The sequence below is a fragment of the Streptopelia decaocto genome (genome assembly GCF_964273445.1).
Source record: "Streptopelia decaocto genome assembly, contig: HAP1_SCAFFOLD_75, whole genome shotgun sequence".
NCBI classification, from domain to species: Eukaryota; Metazoa; Chordata; class Aves; order Columbiformes; family Columbidae; genus Streptopelia; species Streptopelia decaocto.
In genome coordinates this window covers 483855-495557 of record NW_028116137.1, presented here as the reverse complement: position 1 = coordinate 495557, position 11703 = coordinate 483855, and the positions used below count along the sequence as shown (strand labels likewise).

General features: G+C 61.5%; 1 pseudogene across 1 annotated transcript; it reads left to right on the top strand.

Moving 5' to 3' along the window:
• Positions 1-723: 723 nt before the first annotated feature.
• Positions 724-11068, top strand: LOC309452357 (scavenger receptor cysteine-rich type 1 protein M130-like; annotated as a pseudogene). The gene is made up of 9 exons: positions 724-790; positions 1738-2052; positions 5045-5359; positions 5884-6204; positions 6290-6604; positions 7787-8101; positions 9802-9897; positions 10565-10717; positions 10947-11068. The product of its transcript is annotated as a scavenger receptor cysteine-rich type 1 protein M130-like (transcript).
• Positions 11069-11703: the final 635 nt, after the last annotated feature.

The following is an 11703-nucleotide window of genomic DNA, read 5'->3' as shown; positions in this document are numbered from 1 at the left end:
GATCCACCCGTGGGGAATAACGGCCCCTCGGTGACACGCTGACAGTCAGGGACATGTCTGAGCCTCTGGGCTGCATGTCTGCTGCCAGGACAGGGACGTGTCCCAGCTCCAGCTCCTGTGAGGGACCTTCCGCGGGCTCTCCAGGGAGCGGTGGGTGAGCCAGCGCTCCTGGGATGGGGCTCTGCCCTGGGCTAAGGCCCTTTCCCAGCTGCTGCTCCCCGCACAGCAGGCTCTGTCACAGGGGCTGTTTCCCTCCCTTCCTGACACAGCCCCGTTGCAGCCCCAGTCCCCTGGGTCTTATGGCACCGGGGTGACTGGACACTCTGTACCTCGGGCTCTTGGATGTGCCTGTCGCAGCACATGCTCAGTGCTCCTGGTCCACACTCAGAGCTCAAGGAGTAAAAAACTGTTTGCCCCACTTCAGCCAGCCCTGTCCTGTGATGTTCTACCATTGCAGTGATGTGACACCTGCAGCGGAGCCGTCCCTCATATATGGTCATGAACGGCACTGAAGAAGTTCATTGGATGACTGGGCCATATCAGAGGGGAGATAGCTCCCGATAATGTCTAAAAAGGTGCTGCTGCTTTGATTGGCTCCTCCTGTAACCGGGGTGCATCTGCAGAGATATATTGCCCTCCCGTCATCATTGGTCCCACGAGTCCCTGGAGCTGTGGCAGGGAGTGCGGCACAGAGGGATGTGCCATCAGGGCAGGAGGCTCAGGATGGGCACAGAGGGACTCCTGTGCCCGCAGACGCTGTGGCTGCTCCTCTGGGTACAGCTGTGCAGGGGTAAGTGCTGACTCATTGTCCCACCACCCAGGGCCAGCGGGTACCAGTGTGGTCATGGGTCTGGGAATGGGGTTCCTTTGCAGGTGCTGCTGAGACAAGGGGCAGAAGGTGCTCAGTTCCATGGAGCCTGTGCCTTTCCCTGTGCCTGTCTGGGTGGGAGACAGTATCTCCTTTTCCGGGGCTCCAGTGTTCTGTGCCTGGCTGGATTCACAGCCCCCCTGTCCTGGGGTACCTTTGGGGACCCCTTGTTCCCAGCACTCTGCCTCTGGACCAGTGGTGGCCTCACTGGTGATGGCAGCACCCAGAGATCCCCAGGGCACTGCCAACCTCTGGGGTGCCCCAGAGGGTTTGTGTGCTGCTCACTGCCCCTTGTTCAAAGGGAAACCTGACCCCACGAGGGCAGTTTGTGCCCCACAGAGAGAGAGGACGGGGACATCTGCAGTAGAGACATGTCCTTCTGGGGGGCCTGGCCCAGGGCTGATGCCAGGGGAGAGGAGGGGAGGTGGGATCCTCTGGATCACCTCAGCGAGAACAGGGAAAGCCCTGGGGATGGCGTTGGTTTGGATGGTGCTGGGGCAGGTGGTTTACATGGAAAGCTGCAGCCCTGGGTACACAGGGCTGTTCAGGGGGTGCTGGGCTGGGGGAAGCGGGTGCCCAGTGCAGAGCTGGGCAGTGTGTGCGTGGGCATGGGTGGGGGGCACGTGGATGAAGGGGTGGAAAGAGGTGCCATCTGTGGTGGGATGGAGAATGACCCAGCAGTGCTGGACCTGTGCACTCCCAGCCTTGTGCAGCTGTGGGGACAGATGCACCCTCACACTGCTCTGGGGACCTGCAGGGGAGGGGGCTCCCACCCTGGTGCCCCTGACTCTGCCCAGGCAGGAGGTCCCCCCAGAGCTGCAGCACTGGGCTCGGTGCTCTCCTGACTCATCCCGTGTTGGTGTTTGAAGGTGCTGCGGAGGTGAGGCTGGTGGATGGCGGCAGGTGCTGTACCGGGAGAATAGAGGTGAAACACCAGGGACAGTGGGGGACCGTGTGTGATGACTACTGGGGCATGAACGATGCAGCAGTGGTTTGTAAGCAGTTGGACTGTGGATCTGCTGTTGGAGCTCACCAGTATGGACACTTTGGGGCAGGATCTGGCCCCATTTGGATGGATGGTGTTGGCTGTAATGGCACCGAATCAGCCCTGTCTGACTGCAAACACGGAGGATGGGGTGAACATGACTGTGTTCATGATGAGGATGCTGGAGTGACGTGTTCAGGTAAGGGGTCAACCTGTTCCCACCTTTGGGGTTGGGATGGGGGAAGGGACCCATCTGTGCTCTCAGGAAGCAACAAACGTGCTGGAGCAGGTCCCAATGTGGCCATCCAGTCTGCTGAGCTGGGACTGTCATTGCTGGAGCAACCGTTCCTTGGGGAAAGCTGTGACAGCCCTGTGGGCACAGGGCCCCGTGCAGGCAGCGCTGACCAGCTGCCCAACCCCTCCTGCCTCACCACAGGTTTGTATGATTTGCTTTTTGGTGTTTTTTTCCAGGATTTGTCCGTCTGGTGGACGGGAAGAGCCGCTGCTCAGGACGTGTGGAGATCCATGATGGGAAGCAGTGGAAAACTGTTTGTGGTTCCCGCTTTGGCCCCAAGGCTGCTGATGTGGTCTGCAGGGAGCTGCAGTGCGGCATGGCCCTGCCTGTGTCTGGAGGAGGTCACTTTGAAGAAGGCGCTGGTCCCATGTGGGATGGAGAGCTGCAGTGTGTGGGGAATGAGTCCCTCCTGTCCTCCTGCCCCACGGGGTCCTCCAGGGACCAGGCCTGCCCCCAGATGAACAGCGCTGCTGTCAGCTGCACACGTGAGGACTCGGGGTGGGGTGCTGAACGCTGGGGTGAAACCCAGCCTGAGGAGGGGACAGTTTGGGATTCTGGAGACAGGGGAACTGGGGCATCTGTTCCCACAGGCTGGCAGAGCCTCCTGGGGATCACAGACAAGGGCAGGGCTGGGCTGATGCCCAAGGACAAAAAACGGACATGGGCCGGTGGGCCTCCCTGGGATCAACATGTTGCTCCACAGGGGATACACAAAGGCCTGAGATGATGAGCTGGGAAGTACTCAGGGCAGACTGTGGCCCAGCTGAGCTGGGGGCCCTGGGAGAAGCAGTAGCGTGTGCTTAGGGATCCCTGGGGACAGGTCTCTTCCCAGGGTGCTGGCTGGGGAGGAGTGGGTGCTCTAGGTGGGCCTGGGGCAGGGGCAGGTTGAAGGGTCTGTTAGGGTAGAAGGAAGTGCTGAAAGCTCTGGGGTCACAAATGACCCAGCAGGGCTGGAGCTGGTCACTCCAGCCTTGCACCATCCATGGGGATAGAAGGGACCTCTGCACCATACTGTGGACAGCCTGGAAGGGAGGGGGCTCTATCCTGACACCCACAGTGCTGGGGCTTGACGCTGATCTGACTGGTCCTGTGTCAGTGTTTGAAGGTGCTGCGGAGGTGAGGCTGGCGGATGGCGGCAGGCACTGTGCCGGGAGAGTGGAGGTGAAACACCAGGGACAGTGGGGGACCGTGTGTGGTCACTACTGGAGCATGAACGATGCAGAAGTGGTTTGTAAGCAGCTGGACTGTGGGTCTGCTCTTGGAGCTCCTCAGTACGGACACTTTGGGCCGGGATCTGGCCCCATTTGGATGGATGATGTTGGCTGTAATGGCACCGAATCAGCCCTGTCTGACTGCAAACACCCAGGATGGGGTGAACATGACTGTGGTCACAGTCTTGATGCTGGAGTAACATGTTCAGGTAAGAAGTCAGCATAATACCTAACTTTGGGGATGGGATTGGGGAAGGGTCATGTCTATGCCCTCCGGAAAAAAAAAACAAACATGCTGGACCTGGGCTCAGTGTGGCCAGTCGTGCTGCTGAGCTGGAACTATCATTGCTGCTGTGACCGGTCCTTGGGGAAAGCTGGGAAAGCCCTGTGGAGACAGGACCCCATGCTGGCAGCGCTGACCAGCTGCCCAACCCCTCCTGCCTGCCTACAGCTCCCCACACTGACCCATGAAACAGGGTCTTTGCCAGCACTTACTGGCTCTCGTCTGTGCTGCTGTCACCCTCTGAGGCAGCGGGAGGCCAGGGGGACATGCGGGTCTCCTGTCCCCAGCCTGGTCATCGGCCTGAGACCTGTGAACCCCAGATAACGGTGCCCCTGGATGAGAACACCCCCCTGGAGCAGGCAGGGGAGGCTCTGGAAAGCACCAGCCGTGATAACAGCTGCTCCATTTCTGTGCTCTGGGACAGAAGCCTAAAAGGAACCTCCCAACAAACCAGGAACACCCTGGGATCAGAGTGAGCCTCTGGTTGCACCCAGGTGATGATGGTTCTGCCTGGCACAAGCTGCAGCTTCGTCACCGTCTGGGCCAGTTCTCCTGGACCCCAACGGCTCACACGGCTGCAGTGCTGAGGGAGCGTGCCGGGCAGCACAGAGGACCTTGTGTGGGACCCTTTGTCTGAGCACACCTGTGGCTGTGAGTGTGTAGCAGACACACACCTGGAGTGCTCTGGTGCTGTAGAGAAGGGGAGGAGGAGCCTTGGATGTGTTTGTGGCATCAACACTCCCCCAACAGCTTTGACTGGGATGTGCACTGTGCAGTTTGTCCAGGGATTCCTTGGAGGTGATGTGGGATGTGGGCAAGTAAGTGCCAGAGGGCTCTGGGAACTCCCAGGTTTTTTGGTGCTTTTTTTCCAGGATTTGTCCGGCTGGTGGACGGGAAGAACTGCTGCTCAGGACGTGTGGAGATCCATGATGGGAAGCAGTGGAAAACTGTTTGTGGTTCCCGCTTTGGCCCCAAGGCTGCTGATGTGGTCTGCAGGGAGCTGCAGTGCGGCATGGCCCTGCCTGTGTCTGGAGGAGGTCACTTTGAAGAAGGCGCTGGTCCCATGTGGGATGGAGAGCTGCAGTGTGTGGGGAATGAGTCCCTCCTGTCCTCCTGCCCCACGGGGTCCTCCAGGGACCAGGCCTGCCCCCAGATGAACAGCGCTGCTGTCAGCTGCACACGTGAGGACTCGGGGTGGGGTGTTGAACGCTGGGGCTGTGCTGGGGGTTGGGGACAGAGCAAGGACTGTGCTGGGTGGGTATAGGGCCGGAGGGGTCATGGGACAGTCTGCAGCATGAAAACTGTGCAGAAGGAGAAGAAAGGCCTCTGTCCCTCTGGTCTTTCCACCAGCTACCGAGGCTACAAAAGCACCAACCCGCCCTCTCTCCTCCTCTGTCCCCAGAGTACACAGGGTTCAGGCTGGTGAACGGCAGCACAGTGTGTGCAGGGAGGGTGGAGGCCCAGGTGCTGGGGAGCTGGGGGACCCTCTGTGCCTCCCGCTGGGATCTCTCGGATGCCCACGTTCTGTGTTGTCAACTCAACTGTGGGTTTGCTTAGTCCATTCCTGGAGGAGAGCATTTTGGGAGAGAGACTGGCCCTGTCTGGAGAGACTCATTCCACTGTGACGGGACTGAAGCCCACCTGGGACAGTGCCCAGTGGCCACCCTGGGGGCCTCCCCGTGCTCCCCTGGGAACAACGCTGCTGTCATTTGCTCAGGTGAGTGCTGGGAAAATGGTGCGTTAGCTCTGTTTCCCTTTGTGTGAGACATGGCCACCCAAAGGAGGGGTCCCATGGCAGCACCAGGCTGAATTTCTCCCTGGAGGATCCCTGGGGGGCTTTTCCTGCTCAGACTGACCGCTCTGCTCTGGGAGAGCTGAGGTCTGAACAGACACAGACACCTGTCCCCAGGGCAGCGCCTTAGGCCCTGGTACCAATGCCCAGCCCGGGTTCCATAGGATGAGCCCAGAACAGGCTGGTGGGGCTCTGCTCCATCCCTGTGGCTGCAGACAAACACATCCCATCCCCACAGAGAGCCCTGCAGAGCCTCATCCCACCACCCTGCAGCAGCAGACCTGGTGTGAGCTGCAGACAGGGCCTGGGCTTTGCCCTCGCTTCTTGTCAGCACAGGGCTCACTCTCGCCCTGTTCGGTCGGACAACCCCCCTTGCCCTCCTCCCTGGAGGCTGCCGTGCTGCCCGGTGCCGCTGATGGCTGCGGCTCCTCTGCTCTCCCCAGGCCCAGCCGACCCTGCGTCCCTGCGGCTGGTGGGCGGCGGGAGCCGGTGCGACGGGCGAGTGGAGATCTTCCAGCGCGGGACGTGGGGCAGAGTGCTGGACGACCAGTGGGACGTGCGGGAGGCCAGCGTGGTGTGCCGGCAGCTGCGGTGTGGAGAGGCAGAAAAAGCCTACACCCCCCCAAAGCCTGAGCAAGGGACGGGCCCTGTGGGGCTGCGAGGGGTCCAGTGTGCAGGGCACGAGGCCAGCCTGACCCTCTGCAACACCTCCCTGCCCGGGAGTGCCCTGCTGGGAGGGGTTGTGGAGGACGTGGGAGTCATTTGCTGGGGTGAGTGGCGCTGCACGAGCCCCCAGATGATGGGGTGGGGGGGCAGCCACCCCCTGACAGCTCCTGGGCTTTCTCCCCACTGCAGGGAGCCGGCGGGTCCGGCTGGTGAACGGGCCCGGGCGCTGCACAGGGAGAGTGGAGATCTACTACCAGGGCAGCTGGGGGACTGTCTGTGACGATGGCTGGGACCTGTCTGATGCCGCCGTCGTTTGCCACCAGCTGGGCTGCGGAGGGGCGGTGGAGGCAGCCGGCTCCTCTCTCTTTGGGGAAGGCTCCGGGCAGATCTGGCTGGACCGTGTGAATTGCTCTGGGGCTGAAGCTGCTCTCTGGGACTGCGCTGCCGGGCCCTGGGGGCAGCACGACTGTGGGCACAAAGAGGACGTGGGCGTCATGTGCTCAGGTGTGTGCCGGGAGCTGTGCCGGGATGGTTCCCGGGAGGCCGGGATGCAGGGAAAGCCGGGCATGGCCAAGGCTGTCCCTGGCTGAGCCCCTGCCTGAGCCCGGCCTACAGACACCCCTGCACGGGTGCCCTCAGTTCACCGGGGTCCCTGGGGAGCTCAGTGTCCCCCAGGGCGAGTGGGGAGAGCAGGGGCTGTGTCCATCAGGGACTTCTCTCTGCCCTGGGTACAAGGGGGACTTGCTGGCCCTGCCCTGCCTGGCTGGGGGCCTGGGGAGCGCAGGGGTGTCCTGGCTCCCACAGCCCCACACCAGCCTGTTCTCTTGCTGCCTTTCCTCCCAGAGTTTGTGGCCCTGAGGCTGGAGAACAGTGACGGCTGCTCCGGGCGCCTCCAGGTTTTCTACAATGGAACGTGGGGGAGTGTTTGCTCCAGCTCGATGACTCGTGACACAGTGTCACTGGTGTGCAAGGAGCTGGGCTGCGGGGACGGAGGATCCCTGGAAACAGGCCTGCCCTATGGCAGGGTGTCTGGCACTGCCTGGCTGGATTATGTGCAGTGTGGAGAGGGAAACATCTCTTTTTGGCAGTGTCCATCTGCTCCCTGGGACCCACAGTCGTGTGATGACCTGCGAGAAGAGACCCACATCACGTGCAATGGTAACTCTGAGCCACTGGGGCACCAGTGTCACCCCAGCTTCTGCTCCCCTCTGGGCACGGCCAAATGCAGAGAAAGAGCTTGGAAGGGTTTTCCTTGCCATGTCAGGTGCTTGTGCTCTGGTGGCACAGATGTGACCACAGTTCTCAGTGTCCCACATGTCCAGCAGCAGTTGCCACCCAGCAGTGCCTGGGGGAGGCAGCGACATCTCCAAGTGGGGTCTCAGCAGAGACCAGAGAGGGTTCAGAGGAGCCTCCCCTCCATGGACACCCTCCTGCTGCTCTGTGACCAAGATGGCACACACAGGCACAAGCAGAGCTCAGCCCTGCTCTCTTCTGCACAATCCCCCGAGCCAGCCCCTTCACCACAGTGTTTCCTTCTTCAGGGGGACGCCCAGAAATGCCCCCAGAGCCTTTGGCCCCGTGCCCCAACTCCAGCAGCTGCACAGGTAGGGAGCTGCTCCTCCGCGTGCTGCTCTTGCCTGGCTCCTCTGCTGTCTGAGTGCCGTGGGAGCTCTTTGCCCTCTCCAGACAGGGAGAAGATCCGTGCCGTGGGAGGCGAGGACGGGTGCTCGGGAAGAGTGGAGCTCTGGCACCGCGGCTCCTGGGGGACAGTGTTCGATGACTCCTGGGACATGCAGGATGCCCAGGTGGCATGCAGGCAGCTGGGCTGTGGCCCCGCGGTGTCTGCCCTGCACGAGGCTGCTTTTGGGGTGGGCCAGGGCCCCATCTGGCTGGAGCGGGTGGAGTGCCGGGGGACGGAGTCGTCTCTGCAGGACTGCTGGGCCCAGCCTGGGGACGGACATGCTTGCCGGCATAAGGAAGATGCTGCCGTGCGCTGCTTAGGTGAGTGGGGGCTGGGACCCCTTGGTCAGGTATTGGCAGGGAGCTGGGGAAGGCCTTTCACCCACTTGGTCCTGGCACGGTGACTGAGCTCCCGAGAGCAGGAACGTTCCTGTCGGGTGCAGCAGCCTGGTGCCAAGCAGGGAGCAGCCTTGGGGGAACTGGGTGTCCTTGGGCCACTGCTCATGGGGCCCTGCAGCTCCAGGACCATCCATCCCCCGGGCTGCCTGTGCCACCCTGCCCGCCGCCCAGAGCACAGGCCCCGGGCCCTGTCCTGGGTCCCTTTCTAGCACTACGGGAGGGGCCATTAGTCTGGGATGTGTCATGGACACTACAGACACACACCAGGGTGTTGCAGGGGAGGTTCCCTAGTACGTGCACTCCCACCCTCTCAGCCCAGCTCTCCTTTTCCTCCTCTGCAGCTGCACCCAGGACAGCAGCATCCCCACCCCGAGCAGGTAACTCGTCCTCCCCAGGGCTAGGTGTCCCAGGCCCAGGCTCTGACCCACAGTGCGGTGCAAGGGGCTCCTTGCTGGCGCGTGAAACTCCCAGGAGGAGGCACTGGGGTGGTTGTGTGGGGATTGAGGAGGGGGTGAAATTCAGTCAGCAGGGTGGAAGCTTCTCTATCATTCCCCCTGGGGCCCTCCACTCTCTGCTGCCTTGTATGATGGGGGTCAGGTCTGGTGCTGCCTCCACCTCTCCCAGGGCTGGTGCTGTTCTTCCATGTTCTTGCCCGTGCAGATCCCACCCAGGGATGTCCGACTGTCAGTGGGAGAATCTCAGTGCCCGTCATCATCTGCATCATCCTGGGGGCCCTTTTCTGCCTGCTCCTGGCCCTGCTGGCCAGGCAAGTGCTCAGGGCCAGGGCTGGGTGCAGAGGTGGGTCCTTCCACAGAGCTCCCAGTGATGCCTCCTGGAAGGGCTGGGGGTGCTGCGGGGGGTCAGTAAGGGGCACAAGCAGAGCTGAGGGGATGAGACTGTGTGCTGCCACCTGTCCCACGCACCCCATTGACTGTCTGGCCATAGGGCACCAGCAGCAAAGGGCTGGAGAGAGCCCAGAGGCGATGGGAGCAAGAGATGGAGCAAGGAGAGACATGGCAGAGCAGGACCAGGGGAGATGTTATCCTGGGGGAGAAGTTATTCTGAGGGAGAAGTTATCCTGAGGGAGATGCTATCCTGTAGGAGATGTCATCCTGGGGGAGATGTTATCCTGGAGGAGATGGCCAAGGCTGGCAGTGCTCTGGGTAGTGCTGGAGGCCACTCTGGGGCAAATGAGAAGACGGGAGGAACACAGAGCAGCAGGGCCCATCTCCATGGAGTCAGGCCCTAGGCTGACCCTCTGCCCAGCCCTGCCTGCCCTTGGTAGGGCAGGGGCCCTGCTATGGACTCGTGGGGCAGACAGGGGTCAGCTCCAGGTGGAGGGGAAACACGGGAGCTGCTCTGGGGTAAGACAAGGGGATGACCCAGGGGCCAGAGGGGCTTGAGCGCTGTCTCCAAGGGGCAGATATGAGGGTGATGCTGCCCCAGATCATCTCCACAGTGATGTGGCCTTTGCTGGGGATGTGGCAGCTGTTCCTGGACAGCACCCTGGGGCTGTGCTATTGGAGCAGTCCTGGGCTGGGCCAAGGAACAGGTTTGGGGAGCACAGTGGGGTCCCATAGCCCCTCTGCCTGTCCCCATGCCAGCTCTGCCTCTGTCCCCAGGCTCCAGGACAGCCCAGGAGCTCTTCCCCGAGGCTGTATACGAGGAGATCAGTCACAGGCCAGCGTGGGAGAAGCAGGCGAGGTTTGGTCGCTCAGGTGGGTGTGGGCACATCTGCAGGACCCTTTCCCCTGGCCCCTCCCCAGGGCTGATCCCCTGAAGCCCCCAGCCCGTGGTCCCTGCAGTGCTGGGGTTGTGTGGTCTGTGGGGAGTGCACCCCAGCCCTGGGCCCGGGAGAGGAGCTGCCTCCCAACCTGCTTTGCCCATGGCAGCTGGACAGCCCCTCTCTTCCTGCCCCTGCACCCATTGATGAGTGAGGGAAGAGCTGTCCTGGGGCAGCTCTGGGAGCACCTTTGAGACAGGGCTTGTCCCAGGGGAGCAGGGTGAATTCCCAGCCCTCCTCCCCATGCAGCCCCAGCTCTGTGGGTCCCCCTCCCCAGCAGCACTGCCCACGAACAAGGTCAGTGGGCTCGTCCCATAACTCTCACTGCACATCTCTCCAGGCTCCTCTTCAGAGCAGTCCCTGATCCAGTTGCAGCCCTACCCTGGACACTGAGAGGAGGAGGGTGGTCTGAGATCAGCACCAGGTAATGAAGCAGGAAGGGGCTGATCTGCCTGCAGACAAGTGAAGGACAGAGGTGTCACCATCAGAGATGGGGAGGACCTGGGAGTCTCCTGTGCTGCTGCCAACACCAGCGCCTCCCATCCTCTGCTCTGCAGGATGTATCTATCTTCTCACTGTCACCAGCTCTGCTCTCTTTTCAGATGTTCCTGTTCTGCCTGGGGGTGACCCAGTGGATGGCTATGATGATGCCAGGGAGGTTTCTGACCCTGGGGAGGACGATGCCCCTGGACAGGGAGCTCGGGAAATGCCCAGGGTGCCAGCGGAGGGAGCAGGACCCAGCGATGCACCCAGAGGTGAGAGGGAAACTCAGTGCTGCTGGTTCCTGGGTTGTCATCCCCACTGCCACCCTGGTTGCTGCTGCACTGAGACCTAAACCTCCTGGGAAGGGGGAACCTGCCCCAGGAGTTTCCTGTGGAGGGACTGAAGGGTGGGAGAAGGAGCTGAGTGTGGTAAGGAGCAGGGGGGAAGGTGATGCACAGACCCCATGGGGTGAGCTGCAATGTCCCGCATTGCTGCTTGCAGGGGGCAGCCTGTGCTCCCATAGAAGTGCCGGGGTCCCTGGAGCTGAAGGAGACACCGCGTCCCTGTCCCTGGGGAGCACGGGCTATGATGACGCTGAAGAGATCTCTCTGGCACATCTGTGACACACAAAGGCTGTGACAGAGCTGGGTGCACAGCAAGCCCTGAGCCCCCGGCCAGGAGAGCCCGTCCCTGCTGTGCAAGTGGGTGCAGCCGGGAGGGAGGAGAGGCCGGTGCAGCTGGGAGAGCCGCGAGCACCGAGAACCGCCTCCCTTTGCCCATGGGCAGCACAAACAGCACAGAGTTTCCTCTACTTTCCCCTTTTTTCCACTGTGTATCACATTTGTTCTTATTGAAAGTGTTAGTGGACTTTGACTTGGAGCTGGTTTGTGTCTGCCCAGGTGTCAGGAAATCTTCCTGAGTTTGATCAGGGGCAGCAGAGACTAAAAAACACCCCTGGGGTGGTTTCCATCCTGCTTGCCACAGGCAGTTTCTAGTCAAAATGACTCTCTAACAGGTCCCATGATACTCCCCAGTGCCCATCTCTTCACCCCGAGATTCCCCAGCTGCTCTTTCCCCAGGCCCTGCCTGGGCCAGGCTGGTCCCACAGTGCAGAGGCCATGACAGAGCTGCTGTGCCAGGGTAAGTCCTGGCTGTGACCCCACAGATGTGAGCCCTAAGGTCATCACCATGCCCTTTAAACTCCAGATGGCCCAGAGGGGATCACACCCCAGATCACTTCCTACAATGGTCAGCAGGC